The 15,000-nt window shown below is 45.9% G+C and overlaps 1 protein-coding gene across 4 annotated transcripts in view; it reads left to right on the top strand.

Moving 5' to 3' along the window:
• Positions 1-7,889: 7,889 nt before the first annotated feature.
• Positions 7,890-15,000, top strand: part of magixa (MAGI family member, X-linked a) — a 46,095-nt gene continuing 38,984 nt past the window's right edge. The window contains exon 1 of one of the 4 annotated variants that reach the window (XM_065961038.1): positions 7,890-8,262. The gene's annotated coding sequence lies outside the window, so the exon portion shown is untranslated. The remainder of the gene's footprint in view (positions 8,263-15,000) is intronic. The other 3 variants (XM_065961037.1, XM_065961036.1, XM_065961034.1) reach the window with 3 other exon arrangements.

Here is a 15,000-nt window from a genome sequence, read left to right as displayed (position 1 = left end):
CATCATCACTCCATCCATCATCCATTAATCCATTCATCCATTCATCCATCTATCCATCCATCCATCCATCCATCACTCCATCCATCCATCCATCATCCATCCATTCATCCATCCACCATCCATCATCATCCATCCATCCATCCATCCATCATCCATAAATCCATCCATCCATCCATCCATCCATCCATCATCCATCATCCATCCATCCATCATCACTCCACCCATCCACCATCCATCCATCCATCCACCCATCCACCATCCATCCATCCATCCATCCATCCCACCATCCATCCATCCACCATCCATCATCCATCCTCCATCCATCTATCATCCATCCATCCATCCATCCATCATCCACTCATCCCTCCACCATCCAGCCATCCATCCACCCATACACCATCCATCCATCCATCATCACTCCATCCATCATCAATCCATCCATCCATCCACCATCCATCCATCCATCCATCCACCATCCATCCATCAATCCATCCATCCATCCATCCATCCATCCATCCATCCATCCATCCATCCATCCATCCATCCACCATCCATCCACCATCCATCAATCCATCCATCCATCCATCCATCCATCCATCCACCATCCATCCATCCATCCATCATCCATCCATCCATCCATCCATCCATCATCCATCCATCCATCCACCATCCATCCATCCATCATCCATCCATCCACCATGCATCATCCATCCATCCATCCATCATCCATCATCCATCATCCATCATCCATCATCCATCCATCCATCTATCATCCATCAATCATCCATCCATCCATCCATCCATCCATCCATTCATCAATCCATCCATCCATCCATCCATCCATCCATCCATCCATCATCCATCATCCATCCATCAATCCATCTATCCATCCATCCATCCATCCATCCATTCATCAATCCATCCATCCATCCATCCATCCATCATCCATCATCCATCATCCATCATCCATCATCCATCATCCATCAATCCATCCATCATCCATCATCCATCATCCATCCATCCATCTATCATCCATCATCCATCAATCCATCAATCCATCCATCCATCCATCCATCAATCCATCCATCCATTCATCAATCCATCCATCATCCATCCATCCATCCATCCATCCATCATCCATCATCCATCAATCCATCAATCCATCTATCCATCCATCCATCCATCCATTCATCAATCCATCCATCCATCCATCCATCCATCCATCCACCATCCATCCATCCATCATCATCCATCCATCCATCCATCATCCATCCATCCATCCATCATCCATCCATCCATCCATCATCCATTAATCCATCCATCCATCCATCATCCATCAATCCACCATCCATCCACCCATCCATCCATCATCACTCCATCCATCATCACTCCATCCATCATCCATCCATCCATCCATCCATCATCCATCCATCCATCATCCATCCTCCATCCTCCATCCACCATCCATCCATCCATCCATCCATCCATCCATCCTTCCACTCATCCCTCCACCTTCCATCCACCTTCCATCTATCCATCCATCCATCCATCCATCCATCATCCATCATCCATCCATCCATCCATCCATCCATCCATCATCCATCATCCATCCATCCATCCATCCATCCATCCATCCATCCATTAATCCATCATCCATCATTCCATCATCCATCTATCCATCCATCATTCATCATCCATCCATCCATCCATCATCCATCAATCCACCATCCATCCACCCATCCACCCATCCATCCATCCATCATCCATCCATCCATCCATCCATCCATCCATCCATCATCCATCCATCCATCCATCATCCATCATCCATCCATCCATCCATCCATCCATCCATCCATCCATCCATCCATCATCCATCCATCCATCCATCCATCCATCCATCCATCATCACTCCATCCATCCATCATCCATCATCCATCATCCATCATCCATCATCCATCATCCATCATCCATCATCCATCCTCCATCCATCCATCCACAAATCCATCCATCCACCATCCATCCATCCATCCATCCTTCCACTCATCCCTCCACCTTCCATCCACCTTCCATCCATCCATCATCCATCCATCCATCCATCCATCCATCCATCCATCATCCATCCATCCATCCATCCATCCATCCATCCATCATCCATCCATCCATCCATCCATCATCCATCCATCCATCCATCCATCCATCCATCATCACTCCATCCATCATCCATTAATCCATCCATCCATCCATCATCCATCAATCCACCATCCATCCACCCATCCATCCATCATCCATCCATCCATCATCCATCATCCATCCATCATCCATCATCCATCATCCATCATCCATCCTCCATCCTCCATCCATCCATCCACAAATCCATCCATCCATCCATCCACCATCCATCCATCCATCCATCCATCCACCATCCACCATCCATCCATCCCTCCATCCATCCTTCCACTCCTCCCTCCACCTTCCATCCACCATCCATCTAGCCATCCATCCATCATTCATCCATCCATCCATCCATCCATCATCCATCCATCCATCCATCATCCATCCATCCATCCATCCATCCATCCATCCATCCATCCATCCATCCATCCATCCATCATCCATCCATCCTTCCATGCATCCATCCATCATCCATCCATCCATCCATCCATCCATCCATTAATCCATCATCCATCTATCCATCTATCCATCCATCATCCATCGTCCATCATCCATCCATCCATCATCCTTCCATCCATCCATCCATCCATCCATCATCCATCTATCCATCCATCATCCATCATCCATCCATCCATCCATCCATCCATCCATCCATCCATCATCCATCCATCCATCCATCCATCCACCCATCCATCATCACTCCATCCATCATCCATTAATCCATTCATCCATTCATCCATCTATCCATCCATCCATCCATCCATCACTCCATCCATCCATCCATCCATCCATCCATCCATCCATCCATTCATCAATCCATCCATCCATCCATCCATCCATCCATCCATCCATCATCCATTATCCATCATCCATCCATCAATCCATCTATCCATCCATCCATCCATCCATTCATCAATCCATCCATCCATCCATCATCCATCATCCATCATCCATCATCCATCATCCATCAATCCATCCATCATCCATCATCCATCATCCATCCATCCATCTATCATCCATCAATCCATCCATCCATCAATCCATCCATCCATCCATCCATCAATCCATCCATCCATTCATCAATCCATCCATCATCCATCCATCCATCCATCCATCCATCCATCCATCCATCCATCATCCATCATCCATCAATCCATCTATCCATCCATCCATCCATCCATTCATCAATCCATCCATCCATCCATCCATCCATCCATCCATCCATCCACCATCCATCCATCCATCATCATCCATCCATCCATCATCCATCCATCCATCCATCCATCCATCATCCATCCATCCATCCATCATCCATTAATCCATCCATCCATCCATCATCCATCAATCCACCATCCATCCACCCATCCATCCATCATCACTCCATCCATCATCACTCCATCCATCATCCATCCATCCATCCATCCATCCATCCACCATCCATCCATCCATCATCCATCAATCCATCCATCCATCCATCCATCCATCCATCCATCCATCATCACTCCACCCATCCACCATCCATCCATCCATCCATCCATCCATCCATCCATCCACCATCCATCCATCCATCATCCATCAATCCATCTATCCATCCATCCATCCATCCATCCATCCATCCATTCATCAATCCATCCATCCATCCATCCATCCATCCATCAATCCATCATCCAGCCATCCATCCATCATCCATCATCCATCCATCCATCATCCATCCATCATCCAGCCATCTATCCATTCATCAATCCATCCATCCTTCCACTCATCACTCCACATCCATCCATCCATCCATCCATACACCATCCATCCATCCATCCATCATCCATCATCCATCCATCCATCCATCCACCCATCCATCATCACTCCATCCATCATCCATTAATCCATTCATCCATCTATCCATCCATCCATCCATCATCCATCCATTCATCCATCCACCATCCATCATCATCCATCCATCCATCCATCATCCATCAATCCATCCATCCATCCATCCATCCATCCATCATCCATCCATCTATCCATCATCCATTAATCCATTCATCCATTCATCCATCTATCCATCCATCCATCCATCCATCCATCCATCACTCCATCCATCCATCCATCATCCATCCATTCATCCATCCACCATCCATCATCATCCATCCATCCATCCATCATCCATCAATCCATCCATCATCATCCATCCATCCATCCATCTATCCATCATCCATTAATCCATTCATCCATCTATCCATCCATCATCATCCATCCATCCATCCATCATCCATCCATCCATCCATCCATCCATCATCCATCAATCCATCATCCATCCATCCATTTATTTAAATATATAAAATGTGATGACAGCAGGAACATTTGTGTTTATAGTCTCTTTGTTCTTCAGCTGCATAGAATCAACTTCCACTCTGTGCATAAAGGATGACATCATACTTCTTTCCACTCCTGACTCTATCGAGGTGTGTGAGGTCATTCAGGGTCAAACCTGCTAAATTTAAAGGTTTTTCAATTTATGTCATAAACACATTTCATTAAGCCCAGACCCAGTTTGTCAAAACTCCACACACACACAATTTTAAAAAAAAAACCTCCACACAATACAAAACATCCTCCATCTCCTGCAGAAGCAAACACTCAACACTACAGACAAGCTTGTTATTATAAACTGTTTAAATAAAGTTTTATATTATTATTAAAAAGGAGATTCAGGTTGAAAACAAAAACGGTTTTCTTTTGTTATTTCTCCCCCTCATAATCCTCTATAGATGATGTCATCTCTTAAGAGTAAACAGAGCTCTGCTGCCTCCTGCTGGAAAAACTGAGAGCTACATGCAGAGAGGGAGTCAAAGAGGACGAGGAGCAGAATGTGTGTGTGTGTGTGTGTGTGTGTGTGTGTGTGTGTGTGTGTGTGTGTGTGTGTAAGTGAAGAGCTATTGATTAGAGAATCCCTCTGAGAAAATATAAACTCTGCAGGAGAAACAGCTGAGCACTCACATCATAAAGTATTCACATACAGTGGCCAACGAGGTAAACTGACCTGTAACCGCTGTAACAACGTCATTTTGAAAAAAGTGCAAATGTTAAGTCTGTTCCTCAGTTGGTAGAGTCCGTCGTCTTCTAACCGGAAGGTCGGGGGTTCGATCCCCAGCTCCTGCAGCCACATGTCAGATATGTCTTTGGGCAAGACACTTAACCTCAAATTGCTCCCTCTGCTTTGTCGGCGGCGTATGAATGGATGAGTTAATACTGATGGACTGATGAAAGGAGCAGTATGTAACTCTGACACCTAGTGTTTAAAATGGGTACTGCACTCCAAATTCTAAACATCATAGAGAGCTGTCTCCCCCCCCCCCCCTCCTCTCTAGAGTGGATGCTCACTCAGGTCACCATGTGGTGGACTCTGAAGCTTCAGTGTTTATCCAGCTCTGCATGGGTCTGTAAACCTTTCTGTGTTCTAACCTCTCTCCATTTTTCAAAAGCATCTCCAATATTGATCCTAGTTTGAGCACGTTTCTGCTCGTGGAGCTTATTAGAAACATGCAGAGGCTTTTTAGGTCGGGTACAATCACTTCTATCTGAACCACTTCTCTTGACCCGCTTCCATCGCTGCAACACCTGTTGACCTGATAACTGCTTTCATATCTGACAAACCGAGGGGCGTCCAAAACGGCTGTGTGGGGGGGCCTTAAAACCACTACTGAATCTTTTATAGGTACACATTACTGGACTGTATTGGCCTCCATTCAGCCCTGCTGGTGTCTGACTGGTGATATAGCCATAAACTTGCCCTCAGTGTGCACAGGTCAACACGTTTCAGAGGTCGTATGGTCCTGAGTCAACAATGTCAGTTCAATAAATGGTGTCAGGTTACATTAGTGATTAAAAGCTCAGTCTCTGCACACACCAACCTACTGAAATAACATCAGGGGAAATCAAATCTACCATCCAGAAGCTGTCCTCAGTAAACACTAATTCATCAGTGGAGTTAGTAAATACATTCACAGGATATGTGTCAGGAACATGATGTGTTTTGGTTAAATGATGACATCATCAGCTGCTCTGTAATGAGTCATGTCCCCTGAAGACAAACATTAATAACAGATCTCTTCATAACGTTCAGACTCATGCAAATGGAGATCTCTGCTCTCTGCTGCAATAGAGGATCTTTGAACGAGATGCTGATGTCAGCAACAACAGAGAGGAGAGAGAGAGAGAGAGAGAGAGAGAGAGAGAGAGAGAGAGAGAGAGAGAGAGAGAGAGAGAGAGAGAGAGACAGAGAGCGAGAGAGGAGGGGGGTTCCTACAAAGAGTCAGATGTAATGAATATTAAGACAAGAACCCAGATCAACTGCTGTTTAACACGCTGGTTCGATTAAACACAGAACAGATGCATTATGGGAAATGTAGGATGTCAAATTTATATTTGAATAAATCCCCTTCAAATATCTTAAAGGCTTAATATGCAATTTTTGTAAAAATGTAGTAGAAATCAAGTATCTCCTCTGAAAATAACTCTGTGAGTCATGACTGTCTACAATGGGTGTAACACCCGAGTCCCACTGTCTGTGATGTTTTCAGAGTTTTCAGAGTCCTATCTTCACTTTGTTTACATCGCCCGGACGGCCGGCTGACTCCTCCCCTCGTGTATAAAAGTTGTTTAATTGAGGGACTAGAGAAAAGAAGAATAACATACTGTACTCACTGCTTAACTGTGTTTCTAGATCACGCTCATTTCAGGTAAATTTACATGCAGTGTGAAGATACCAGCATAATAAAGATCGCTAGCATTAGCATGCTAACACAACAATGCAGCGCAAGTTGTTTTGGTTTCATGCTGGTGCTCAAGGGCGACATCTACTGGATCAAAAAATCACATACAAAGCCTTTAAAGTCCCCAAGAAACAGAACTGCGAGAGTATCTAACCACCACTTTGGGATGTATTTCCTTCTAAAACAGGATAGAACCAATCACATGACAGGATGCAGGACATAACATTGGGATGAATTTGATTGGATGTATGAAAGTTCAGTGACTGAATTAGCTGAGGGGACACCTAGCAGACAGCTAGGAGCTCCCACCTGTCACTCAAAGAGGGCCACGCCCACTAATTCTACATCACTTTAAGCTGTAATATAATGTAAACAGGTGAGGTGTTTTAACATTCAGCCCGAACAGTTGAAGAGAGAAATGAGCTCTAGAGACACAAACTGTTCTTTTACCAGGATGTAAACATGTTTATTTTAACATAGAGCTCTATGGGGACTTGACTCACTGCAGGAGACAGACTCTAGTGGACACTGGAGGAACTGCAGACTTGATGTCACAGCTCTGAGGGTGATGTATGAAGGAAACACGTTTAGATCTGCTAGAGGTGACACAACAGAGACTATGCTGTTGGTCAATGTTACGATGGGGGGTGTTCAGGTGGGGGCAGGTGAGAATTCTGACTCTTATTTTCAAGCTAGAGCTCTGTCTCACACACACACACACACACACACACACACACACACACACACACACACACACACACACACACACAATTAACATGCTGATGTCAGCCTATCACCCTGAATACCCCCCACATCACTGGCTCCTCCCTCTGGAGGTGGAGCTTTCTCTTACTTACTTCCCCTTTTCCTCCTTCTTGCCCCGCCCCCCTCAACTCTCTCTCTCTCACACACACACACACACACACTCTCTTTCCTTATTGCCTGTACTGTATGAGAGAGAGAGAGGATGGTAGAGAGACATTAACTCGTCGTTTCTTTCACTGTGTAGTAAAGCTCCATTAAGCTGCTGCCTGCACAGCTACCTGCAGGCACACACACACGCACATGCACACACACACGCACATGCACACACACACACACACACACACACACACACACACACAGGAACACACACTAGCATTTTTTACCTGCAGTGGACATCGCGCACTGACACGCACACACACGCACGCAGCAGCAGCAGCCACCCGAGGGAGAGATCGATACACCGAAAGCCCGGAGAGGATTTTTTAACCGGAGCGGAAGAGGAGCGTCGCGAGAGGCTGAGAGGGAGAACCGGAGGAAAAACGGAGGAAATATGAAGGTAACGGAGCAGCGGGGGTCCACGTTTGTTTTTAACGGGGTCTGTGGGGGCACGAGGCAGTTTGGGGCGCGCGCTCGGCCGTTCTGACCGAGAAACCCGGTTTGTCGGTGATTGAGCTCCTGCAGGTACAAACGGCTCCGTCAGCACATTCACACCGACACATGCGACCTGCAGCCCGGGCGAGGGCAGCCGCGGAGGGTCGGTACCTCCATCACCACCTCCATCAGCGCAACCGTGTGTGTGTGTGTGTGTGTGTGTGTGTGTGTGTGTGTGTGTGTGTGTGTTTGTTTGTGTGTACCTGAAGGTCTCATCTGTCACCGTGTGTAAGTGAACACAACCAGCTGCTGTGGGATCAGTGTGAATGACACCGTGTGTGTGTGTGTGTGTGGTGTGTGTGTGTGTGTCGTGTGTTTACAGCTGATCTGCGCTATAGAAGCTGCTCTTTGTCTGCACAGAGCGTAAATGAATGGCAGCAGGAGGAGGTGCTGGTAGTAGGAGCCTGGAGGTGACTGATGGAGGAGAGGTGGTGCTGTGTGTGTGTGTGTATGTGTGTGTGTGTGTGTGTGTGTGTGTGTGTGTGTGTGTGATGGTGGATGAGGAGGTCTGCTCTGAGCTCCAGGTTGTATGAAAACACTGAGAGAGAGGAGGTGAATCCTCTCACAGTGAGGAATAAAGAGGTCTAAAGGAGGTGCTGTATTATTGTAGAGGAGGGGGGGGGGTGCATACAGGAGGACTCTGTGTAGATCAGTGTAATGAAAGATTTCTACACAGGAGATGTAATGAAGGAGCAGGAGGTGCATGTATATAAATACTGATCAAGTATCCTCCGTGGTTTACACTGTTATCACACAGCAAACAAACATATTCAGATCGAGTATAAACATGCAATGAAAGGTTCATCATAGACCGTAACAGAAGATGATGCTAACACACGGTTCATCATCACGTGAACACACATTTGACATTGTTACAGCGGATTTACTTCAAAATCAAACCAGACTTTGTTGACGTTCTCATTAAAAAAACTTTATTCCAGTTTCCTTTTGTATCAAAACTTAAAGGACCAATCAGTGAGCTGTGTAGAGAGTGAGATGATAAAGGTATCTTACTCTCTGATCATTAAGGAAACATGCTATGTTGAAGTGCTGGCTTCTCTGACAACAATGCAGCAGCCAGTATGTCCTCCTTCTAACTTTAGATTCTGCTCCTGAATGCTCTGGATTTGTTTGGACCAGAGAAGGTAGGCGCTTTTAAGACCCCCCCCCACACGGCCGTTTTGGACGCCCCTCAGTTTTGTCAGATATGAGAGCAGTTATCAGGTCAACAGGTGTTGCAGTGATGGAAGCGGTCAAGAGAAGTGGTTCAGATAGAAGTGATTGTACCCGACCTAAAAGCCTCTGCATGTTTCTAATAAGCTCCACGAGCAGAAACGTGCTCAAACTAGGATCAATATTGGAGATGCTTTTGAAAATGGAGAGAGGTTAGAACACAGAAAGGTTTACAGACCCATGCAGAGCTGGATAAACACTGAAGCTTCAGAGTCCACCACATGGTGACCTGAGTGAGCATCCACTCTAGAGAGGGGGGGGGGACAGCTCTCTATGATGTTTAGAATTTAGACTGCAGTACCCATTTTAACCACTAGGGGTCAGAGTTACATACTGCTCCTTTAAGATCTCGAGTCGCTTTTGAAGCTGGAGAAAAGCTGGCTGCACACAGACAGCAACAAAGAGTGTGCTGGAGTTTGCCCTCCAATTTTTTAATAATCATAAACACAACAAAATTGTCCAATGCACATTCTGTTTCTGTTGCCGATATAGTTTTCATTTTTACTAAAATCATATCGACGTTTAACAGGAACTTTGCAGCCATCCCAGAACAGCTTTGTTTAAGCAGGTTTTTTCTTTTGCATCACAGAACAACGTATTTAACCTCTCATCTACTAAACCGACATGATGACACAGACGTGGAGAGTGTTTCTGAAAACATCATAAAGTGATCGGCCAGAGAGACTCCTCCTCTCCTCCTCTGTTTGTGTTCCTTTTCTTTATGTGGTTACTGCTTGATTGTTTAATCGTCCAGTTTAGTGAAGAGGTGTTTGACCTTTGACCCTGCGTCATCATGCTGAATGGATGAAGTAAAGCAGAATGAGCGGCCTCAAACATTCAGCCTCTAAACGTTGAAGGTTTCAGTGTCGGTCCAACGACTCGTTAAGGTTCAGGAAATGACATCCACAACTGTCATCTTCAAATCTGACCTCCTCTTCCTCCTCGCTCTCTCCTGCTTTTGAATTGTTGCAGAGGATTTATTTTGAAGGCAGCTCAAATGGAGTGTAAAGGAAGGAGAGGTGAAAACATTCAGTCTGAGCAGCACAGTGTGTGTGTGTGTGTGTGTGTGTGTGTGGTGTGGTGTGTGTGTGTGTGTTCAGAGGATGTTGTGAGTGTCCTCAGGTTAACATTTATTCAGCTCTGCAGCCACATGACTGAACAAACTGAAATAAAACCAACAGAGGAACAACGGAGAGTGAGAGCAGAGGAAAGAGGAGGAAGAGGAGTCGACACAGAAACAACAGAACAAATCAAAATCAAACTTCAGACTGGAGAGGAGGGGGGGGAAACGATACTTTCAACTTTGATTTGATGCTAGTGTTAATCAAAAGATATCGTTTGAAACCACGGCAACAGAAATAGTGTCTCTTATTTACTTATTTTTTACCAAAAGTTGCAAAACTTAAACTCTGAGGAGGAGTCTAGCAACATTTGTAAAAGAGGGTGAAGCAACTCTCTCTCTCTCTCTCTTCTCTCTCTCTCTCTCTCTCTCTCTCTCTACTGAAGATTTACAGGTGTGTGTTTTTTTAAGCTTGGTTTCTTTTTTAATCTGTCCATCAGTGACGGGATTAAAAGAGGAGACGGTGAGGAAGGGTAAAACATTTTTCTACTGAACACAGAACACTCTCTGAAGCCTCGCTCGTCCACACAGAGAGAGAGAGAGACAGAGAGAGAGAGAGAGAGAGAGAGAGACAGAGAGAGAGAGAGAGAGAAACAGAGAGAGAGAGAGAGAGTGAGAGAGACAGAGGGAGAGAGAGACAGAGAGAGAGAGAGAGAGAAACAGAGAGAGAGAGTGTGAGAGAGAGAGAGAGCGAGAGACAGAGAGAGAGAGAGAGAGAAACAGAGAGAGAGAGAGACAGAGAGAGAGAGAGAGAGAAACAGAGAGAGAGAGAGAGAGAGACAGAGAGAGAGAGAGAGAGAGAGAGAAACAGAGAGAGAGAGAGAGAGAGACAGAGAGAGAGAGAGACAGGAGAGAGAGAGAGAGAGACAGAGAGAGAGAGAGAGAGACAGAGAGAGAGACAGAGAGAGAGACAGAGACAGAGAGACAGAGAAAGACAGAGAGAGAGAGAGACAGAGAGACAGAGAGAAGAGAGAGACAGAGAGAGAGAGAGAAAGAGAGAGACAGAGACAGAGAGAGACAGAGAGAGAGAGAGAGAGAGAGAGACAGAGACAGAGAGAGACAGAGAGAGAGAGAGAGAGACAGACAGAGAGACAGAGAGAGAGAGACAGAGAGAGAGAGAGAGACAGAGACAGAGAGAGAGACAGAGAGAGAGAGACAGAGAGAGAGACAGAGAGAGAGAGAGAGAGGGAGAGAGACAGAGAGAGAGAGACAGAGAGAGAGAGAGACAGAGGAGAGAGAGAGAGAGAGAGAGAGAGAGACAGAGAGAGAGACAGAGAGAGAGAGAGAGAGAGAGAGAGAGAGAGAGAGAGGGCGCTCAGCAGGGAGTGAAATGAAAGATGATGAAGTGTGTGTACCGGCAGCTTGTTTAATAAACGTTAAATCAGAGAACACTCGATTCGTCCCAGAGGACAGTTCAGTTTCAATCAGACGATGATTAGTGTGGATTAAAGGAGCGGCAACATACGGAAGCCCTGAGAGCACAAACATACAAGCATTTGAGTTTTTCTCCCTTCTCCTGCGGTAACGAGTACATTTGTTTTATTTAACCATCGTGATGTCATTAAACGAGATGTGCATGGCGTCGGGAGCAGACGGACTCGCTCGCAAATATCTCCGTTAAAAAACAATCTGCGGTTTAGAATCAGGTCGTTAAACAGGAAGTGATTTTTCTCTTTGTCTGATATTTACATGAGCAAATCTCTAAAGAGGCTCCAAAGCACAAACACGGGCCCAGAGGTCAAAGGTCAGGGACTGAATTAGCTCAGGTGACACCTGGCAGCTCACCTGTCACTCACAGCTCCGATTAGACGAGTTACGACCCGATCTTCTTTATGATTGGCCGTTGAAAGAGAGCCCCGGTGACGTCAACAGAGCCTTTCTGAAAATTCAAATATTTTCAACTCGAAGCGGCCGCAACAAAAAAAAGAGAAGCTAGGTTAGCTCGGTTTGTCAACGGCCGCCCTGCCTCAGAAAAAAAAAACCCGTTAGGTCTTAATACGACATATTAAAGTTCTTACATTTGGTTTAGTTCACACATAAACATGTTTAACCGTTGTGTGATGTTTGACTGAAACCTGAACTGAAACAAAGCGACCGACTCTGTAAGTCAAAGAGAGGTTAACAGCTGTGACGTCTCACTCTGATGCAAAGTCCAGACCAAACATGGAGAGAAGGAAAAAGACTAAAACGAGCAAATGAAGAGAGGAGAGGAGAGGAGAGGAGAGGAGAGGAGAGGAGAGGAGAGGAGGAACAGATCTGGGGTCAGAGAGAGGTGAGAATCAGGATCTGAAGGAGGAGAGAGGAAACCACAGAAGAAGAGAGGAAACCACAGAAGAGAGGAAACCCACAGAAGAAGAGAGGGAAGAGGATCAGTGTGATCTGTGACTGATACATTTCATACAGAGAGAGAGCAGATCTGATCTGGAGTCAGCTCTGAGTCTGAAATGTGTTCAGTCAGCAGATCCGTCTCTGCAGTCTGACTCAGCTCGTGAGGAGAACTCTGCCAGATTACACAACCGGAGATATCACTCCGTCTGAAGCGTCGCTGCTGCGGACCAATCAGTACCTCTCATTCTGCGGATTATCGTTTCACACTTTCTGTCTTTCAAAATGGGATCAACGCTCGAAGTTCCCAAAGAGACAAAAGAGACAGACGCTTCACTCAGTCACCACATCCATTATCAATACCGCTCTCCTGTTTGGGGCCGTGTTGAAAGGCGGGGCTCACCCTGAAGTGGTCGCCAATCAACCACAGGGCTGACATGTAGAGACAGACAACCAGACACAATCAGAGTCACCAATCAACCTAACGAGCTGCTGAACTGCTTGCTAATTGTCCGGTCTGTGAATTTCAGTTTCCTCTTGCAAACAGTGTGACATCTCATGCTTTTATTTTGAAGGTGGACAAACATATGTGTGGCGCTCTCTCTGGACGACTCGTCAATAACATTTTTTTCTCCAGTGTTGACACAAGTCCAAGCTCGACATTTAAATCCTTGATGTGGATGAAGTAAAATCGGGGGTAAAAACACTCCAACAGGAAACAATAGAACAGCTGATTGTTGTCGCTCGCGTCTTGTAGCGTGTTGTTTTAACTTCAGATGTTTGTTTATAGAGATTCACGAGATCATCGTTAGATTACCGCTGACTAACCCGACCCCCCCCCCCCCGTACAGATTCTATATTCAACAACTCTCCGTCTCTCAGCGACCGTCAGCTGACCTGTCTGCTGATGACATCATCATCATCACAGACTTTGTCCCGTGTGGTGATGATGTCATAGGAGGCCGCTCGCCGTGTGAGCAGACTCCCACCAGATTCAGTCTGACAGCCGCTGTCAGAGGACGCTCAGCGTTAAGAGAGGAGGGAGCGACTGCACGGAGCGCCTCCTCCATCCTCCTTCATCTCCTCCAACATTACTCCTCATCATCATCTTCCTCCTCCTCTACTTCTTTATCTCCTCCTTCTCTCGTCTCCATCCACCTCCTCTTCCTCTTTTCCCTCCCTCCTTCATCCACCTCGTCTTCCTCCCCCTTCTCTATCATCCTCAACATCCTCTTTCAAATCTTCCACCTCCATCTTCCCACTTCCCCTCTTCCCTCCCCTCCTCCTTCGCCTTCGTTCTCCTCATCTTCCTCCCTCTTTCAATCATTCTCCTCGTCCTTCATTTTTCTCCATCCTTGCCCTCCTCTTCTGCCTCCTTCTTCCCTTCCTCCATCCTCCATCCCCCTGCTCTCTCTTCCCCTCCATCTCCTTCCCAATCATCTTCATTCTTTTCCCCTCCTCCATCTCTTCACCCCCCCCTCCTCCCCTCCTCCTCCTCACGGGAGATTTCTCCCTCTCCTCTCAGGGTGCAGCGACCTCCCTGACCCCTGACCTCTGACCTCTGTCCTGCTGGTTGGCTGCAGACTGAACAGAGAAACACGAGAGGAGAAGAATCAGTCTGAGTGTTTGTTTTTCTGTTTTAAAACGACAAACTGAGTCAGGGATGAAAACGATGAACCAGGAGCTCAAGGAACTCTAATCAGTGTTTTAAAATATATTCACACTCTGCTCTTAAAGTCAAATTAACCAAAACTACAGTAACTGAGAACAAGACGTACCCGGCCGTAACGGGGGATAAAAATCAAATTATGAATGAATTCAAGTTATTTGTTCAGAATCAGAAATACTTTATTAATCGCAGGGGAAATCCGGTGTTACCATGCTCTTCACTGGTACAAGCAGTAGGAAATAAAATGAAATAGAGATAATAAAATAATCAATAAGTACCCAGTAGGGCTACAATAA

The sequence above is a fragment of the Labrus bergylta genome, chromosome 12 (assembly GCF_963930695.1).
Source record: "Labrus bergylta chromosome 12, fLabBer1.1, whole genome shotgun sequence".
NCBI classification, from domain to species: Eukaryota; Metazoa; Chordata; class Actinopteri; order Labriformes; family Labridae; genus Labrus; species Labrus bergylta.
This window is presented reverse-complemented; position numbering and strand designations above follow the sequence as displayed.